This window comes from Haliotis asinina, chromosome 1, assembly GCF_037392515.1.
Source record: "Haliotis asinina isolate JCU_RB_2024 chromosome 1, JCU_Hal_asi_v2, whole genome shotgun sequence".
In the NCBI taxonomy this organism is placed as follows: domain Eukaryota; kingdom Metazoa; phylum Mollusca; class Gastropoda; order Lepetellida; family Haliotidae; genus Haliotis; species Haliotis asinina.
The window spans coordinates 45,815,263-45,821,869 of record NC_090280.1 but is presented as its reverse complement, the minus strand read 5'-3'; positions in this window follow the sequence as shown (position 1 = coordinate 45,821,869).

The following is a 6,607-nucleotide window of genomic DNA, read 5'->3' as shown; positions in this document are numbered from 1 at the left end:
TCGTACTGATGGGGTTCCATGTCATTTGAAAGTAACTGAAGTGACATGTCAGCAAGAATCTGATGAGGTACATGGAAGAACGAGAACCCATTACTGCCCCTTGTTTCGCAATTCAAAATTCGAGTCAAGTTTGGCAAGGATGTATACGGGTCTCCTGTAGGCAGATGATGCCCTTGCTGCTGTAAGATGGAGAGTTTCAACTCCTATTGTTTGTGGAGTAAAATGGATTCGAGGAGAGGATACGGGTTTACAGAAGAGTTTTGTCTGAATGAAGTATGATGCATGTCGAGAGAGGATGAAAATCTCTCTAGGCTCTCTGCTGTTAGCAAAAATATTGTAAGTTTCCATGGTTCTGTAGTATGGTGATATATCTCCCGGTGCTGGTGATCTACAGCACATTGTTTTACATTGTAGTGTCTTCTTTAATTATTTTGATTAATTTAGTTTTACGCTATTATGTCCAACTGTCCATCGTCTACAGGTTTAACTCATCACAATGTTTTCATATTTGTATTGTATGAATTGTTTTCGTCACGATATGGGTGAAATATTGCCGGTGATGTTAACTCATTCACTGCGTGTCGAAATTTGTGCAACAAATGTACATTGGTTGTGATACATATAATTCCAAGAGCCTACCCCACTATAGAAGGTATATTTCTCCCACATTTTAAAATTCCAATGCTGCGCGTCAGTTATATAGACGTTACAAAACCTTTCCTCAAATTCTCCACTTCTATGACAGTTGCCATGGAAGACCATCGCCCAGACTGAGTTCTGGCTGCTCGGCCATGAACACCCATGTCCGATATAATAACGAATGATGGGAGATGGTTGACATCATACTGACACAATATATTCAAAGGCTAAAGTTTGTGTGATGAATTTGAAGTTAAATACGTGAATTAACAAGCGACATTTATATCATGAGATTTCAACTAATATTGGAAGAAAATTATTCCACAGTAGCATTGCAAATGGTACATTTACAACTGTACTGGCGGGCTCAAGCTAATGACGTCACAGTGAGAGAACGATCAAAATGAAATCAACCATGAGCATATGTCTACCATGAGCGCTGATGCTTGTTTGACACCTTGACGGCAATCAAACATAGTAAGAGGACTTGTGGAATGGCATCTCACGTCCCACGTAAACAGAGAAATATGCAAGCAAAATCTTCTGAATTTGTGTTGATCACACTAACTTTGCCTTTGAGTATATTTCTGCCAGATATTATATCGCATTCCATTTTCCGTCAAGTGTCTGGCATAAAAAGACTACCGACCAGTCCTGTGAAGATGGGCGCTGATACTAAGGTTCCGGTAATCTCAGAATCGAGTACTGCCGGCACATTTGGTCGCTTACCAGTGCAAGTAGTGAGACATCATAAGACATGACCTTGTGTTAAAGCGTCTGAGCGTCTGAGCGTCTGAGCGTCTTTTTTTTCATAAAAAATCCCCATCGATTATTGCAGTTACGTCGTCTATGATCGCTGTTAAGACAACATCACTGCAGACAACGTATACCAAGAGTCCTGTGGCAGGTACAGAACACAACAGTACTTTAGCCATGTTCTTCCAACATGTTTCACTGACAGAATCTAAAATTTCTCACTCCCATGCTGTATCACCAGCAATGGAAAGGACAGCATGATATACACCAATTAGAATACAAAGAGACGTAGCGATAAAAAAGTACACAAGAGTATGCACATTACGTGTAGTTTCAATGTAATCTTACTTATGTCTGTGTGCAAATTTTCACGTGTGTGCTCTGCCTGAAGGCGTGTTGGAATCATTGAGAATATACTGAAATAAAATGATTATTCAGAAAATTCGGTGAACACACTGAAAGGTGTTATTTGACACGTGCACTGTTAAGTTCAATCCTTCTTTCAGCTATTTCATCGTCGATACCATGCCATTTCAGATCCGACAGCCAAGAGCCGATTGTCGTCTTCAACGGATATATTCTCAACTACTCCATCTGAAATGACAAGTTCATCATCTTCCACGCCCATATATGGTGAGAAATGACTTTACCATCTGTAATCTTTATAGGCTGTAAAATAGGAATGTATGCTGCAATTCGAATCACACATTAATAATGATGTGCTCGTCCTTAAAAGCACATGCAGCAGTTTGGAAATGGGGTCACATTTTACACATGTACCTTACAGTGATCGTCACAGTAGTTGCCACTGCTGTGGTCATCGTCGCCGTTGTCATTCTGTGCGTGAGGAAGAACAGATGGGTTCAGTCAAGAAAAGGTATTTTATTTCTTCTACCATACAATACAACATCGTAAAAACAGATCAGCGTCGAAATGCTGATATGCTGTCAGAATGTCTCCTGCCTTCAATAAACATGTACGTCGTCCATGGATAGCTCATAACGCACAAATGATCAATTATAATTTTTTGTGGCGAAAATTTTAACTCCCTCTTTTATTACGGTTTTAATAAAAGTATTTATTAAGTCACAAATTCGGCAAGTTGTTATCACAAAGATCATCAATATGCGTTGGGTCCTAATATAAATGATGCGATATAGATAAAATTCACTTCTTCCCTCTTCATCGTAGACATGTTTGCTTTTAGAACGTGATAAAGCTCAGTGAGTCCCATGTTCAGACCGTTATTTTAGAAAAAAAAGAGATGCAAAGAAGTGAAGAGCAGAAGTCGTTATTTTGCATCGAATGAGGTTAAGTTGTAAAGTTATAAACGTTCCTGCACATGTTCAGGATTGTGGCAGTGGGTTGTGTGTGAAGTGAGGAGTCTGATATGCGTGATGTCTCTGCTAACCATGGATATACATGGAGGACGAGTGTTTAGCCGCACAAATAATGGACACATGGCAATATCACCAACTGGTTTCACGAACATGTTTTACTTGTATAAAAACGACTCTGTCGTAAGAGGCGTCTAGCGGGATTGGGTGGTCAGGCTCGCCGACTTGGTTGACACGTCATTGTTTTCCAGTTGCACAGATCGATGTTCAAGTTAACCACTGGTCCAGATTCAATTATTTACAGACCGCCGTCATACAGCTGGAATATTGCTGAGAGCTGCGCAAAACTAAACTCACTCACTACCTGTATAAAATCTTATTTCAATCGTGTCGTGTTTGGGCAGCTGAAGGAATATTTTAAGACGCTTCCGTTGGCTTCGCCACACTTAACAATGGTATTAGGCCAAGAATGCGGAACCTTGGTAATGTGTTTCCACATTATGGTTTTTGCTTTCAGTCTCTGAGAGGGCAAGCGTGGCACCAGTGGTGGAGATGGAGGTCAACCGATCATCAGCGTAAGTGGACCTTTTAATAAATAAATGACTGACCAAGACGGGTTACTAACCAATTTATTGACTAAAAATGTATTCCAAGACTTCAAATGTTCCGACAAACGGTTGATTGTTTAACGTCGAACTCAGGAACATCCCCCCTATGTGGCGGCGGGCTGTAAATAATAAACCACACAATCCAGTGATCAAAAGCATGAAATTCGGACAGGATGTTGTAAACTGTAATCATTCAGTGGTAATCACTGTTGAAAACACAAGCACTAAACAAAAGAATGCATCATTTCAAATAACAACCTGTTTGCACTTGACCAAGGCACAATTGCGTAGCAACATAGATAAAGAGTGGGGGAGTTTAGTCTTACGCTGCACGCAGCAATATTCCAGCTATATGGCCGCGGTCTGTAAATAATCGAGCCTGGACCAGACAATCCAGTGATGGACGACATGAACATTTATCTACACAACTGGAAACCGATGACATTTGTCAACCAGGTCAGCGTGCCTGACCATCCGATTCCGTACGTCGTCGTTTACGACAATTATGGGTTCCTGAAGACCATTTCTAGCCCTGATGTTTAAGGATAATACAGTCAATGATGGCACATGAGATTAGATGCACCACGACGTGTGAAATACAAATGTCAAATACAATCATTGTCAGTTTTCTGAAATGTTTGCACTGACCCTAACATGAAATAGCAAAACACCCATTTGTTCACTTACGTTAAAATCTTGATAGATGTAAACTGTATGTATGATCATGTCACACAGATACCTGGTTATGCCCTGACATATTTAAGTAGTTGTTAGCGCTGCATATCTTAATCATTTCAGGAATGTGGAATCCAATCCGATCTTGGACGGCGAGAGAGAAGTAACTGGTAAGGATTACATGATAACGAGTTTTAGTTAACATTAATCATAATATTACCTTTTAGCTGACTTCACTTCACGCGAATGCACTGTGATGTGCTAGTGAACGTTTCACGTGTATTCTTTGATGTGAATGCTTCTTCATATAAGTAAATGTTTTACACACTTTAGAATTCAGGATTGATTAGAACATTAGAAATTAAAAGAATTTACAAGAAATATGCATGTATCTGTTACTTGAGAACTTACCATCTTGACGTAAAGATACAGCTTGTAAAAGCTTTTGTTTGATTAATTCCTTTAATACAAGTTAGAAGATTCAGTTCCACATGTAGTACGTTAAGGACTAAGCCATGTTCCCACGTGCTGTTTAATCTGGTTTGTCAGTCCGTGTGCTGAAAGGATTCTGGTGAATCAATCTGAAAAATGATTTTAATACAGATTTGAAAATCTCAAAGCTAAAGTTATGGAATACAATGGTTAAGAGTTCACTAATGGATCAATGTCTCCGCCATTATTTCGTGTAAATATTTTTGTGCTCTGCAGATCTGTACGCCACAGTCAACAAACCCAAGAAGACGACCATTGTTGCAGACAATGGTGACATCTACACCATCCCTAACAAGTCGAAGAAATAGATACTAGTATCAGCAACATTTCATGTTAAAGATTCACTCACTGAAAGAATCTGAGTAGACGAAAACAACCAAATATTGATAGTGTTCTGTTGACACTATTGTCCGTCGAACTGGGGAGTCGCGGGGTTGATCTCTCCAAGCAGTATAAATAAATACAAATTGGAATTGCAATGCATATCTACGAACTTGTTGAGGTTGTACTCCTGTATATGTTATGTCCTGTCACAACTGGCCATCTATGATCTTTGTTTGTGTTTGTCTGTCAATATGCTCAGTTATGATTTTCAGAAATTGTTCTGAGATTTTTCACAATACATGGCCCAAGAATTCTCCCGCAAAGTGTGCAGCTGACAGATAACATGTATAGTGGACGTACTGCTACTAACAGTGAGAGAACATTTAAACTACCTCGTCATATGTTTCCAAGGTATTTTGTGTCTTGTTTTATAACTCCACATCTATGCAAACGTAACTATGGATGTCGAATTAGTGCATATGCATATACGTGTATATGAAAATCTACGACAGTGAGACTTTAATATATTCTTAAATGAATCTAAAGTACCCACACCTTGTCTAATTATTAGGTAGGTAGACGTCTAACTTATACATCACTTCGGCCTGTTACGCCGTGGTAAGTGGCACGCAAACTCAGTTCTCTTAATTTTATACATTCCTAAAATATCATTTTAATATTGTTGTCGGATTAAAACATAACTCTGATTTTTGCACAATATGATTTTAATAAATCTTGTTGAAATCACACATTGATGGGTTTCCCTGTGCGGGAAAATTGTTACTGTAATGTGTTCTTTGTTTCGTTCTGGTCGTGAAGATATATTTTCTACCTACAATTTGACTCTTTTACACAGTTTTAGTCTATGTTTATCGTTCACAGGTTGTGGTTATAATGTCATCAAACACGGTGCCTGTTGTTATAGTAATGACCTCTGTACTCATCCATAAAAAGGTGTAAACTCAATGTGCGGGCATTATTACCTCGGACAGTGAATGAATACCGACCGATTATGAATGCGACGGTCCACTGGCATTTTGGTCCAGTATTTCATTGAAAAGCTCCACGACTTCATATTGGGTTGCGTGACCACGTAGTCAGGGAATGTTTCAACCATTGTGTGGGCTTAATCGGGATGCCACTCAAGAATGCATTTGTTTAAAATAGTTTTGATTCTGCTTGGATGACTCAAAAATCTTAATACATACACTCTTGTAAGGAATTATTTCAGAGAAGATACAATGTCATGTATGTTATCAAGCAAAATTGTTGTGACAGCCAAACATGGTTTTGCACTTGGTCCGGCCATATTGTGCGGTCGCGCAATTTGGAACGAGGACAGGTTGAATATGCTGTCACCGGAAATCTGATACCGGATGTAAGCTAGACCTCGCCTGGCATATTGCAAGTTGGCGTGCGCAAAGGGAGCCGGGAACTAGTTTGGTAGCGGAAGTAATTTCGGGAGATGGAAGTCCCTATTATCGGCTGGCGCAAAGGTTACCTCGGCTTTCCACCTAAATGACGAGATACATTTAATAATCAAATTGTACTTTTATGATGTTACTGGGAAGGTCAGATGGTCTGATGCGTGGCATGCACAGTCATGCTTAGCGAAACTGTAAAGTGTTTACTCGAACCGTACAATTGAATCTCATGAATCCACATATCTGGAGCCGCGGACAACAACGTGTACGAAGGTCGGAATTGTACATCTTATGCAAACACCTTCATTTCGAAGGCTGGTGATCAAGCAATGTTTTTCACAGTCTGAAGTGA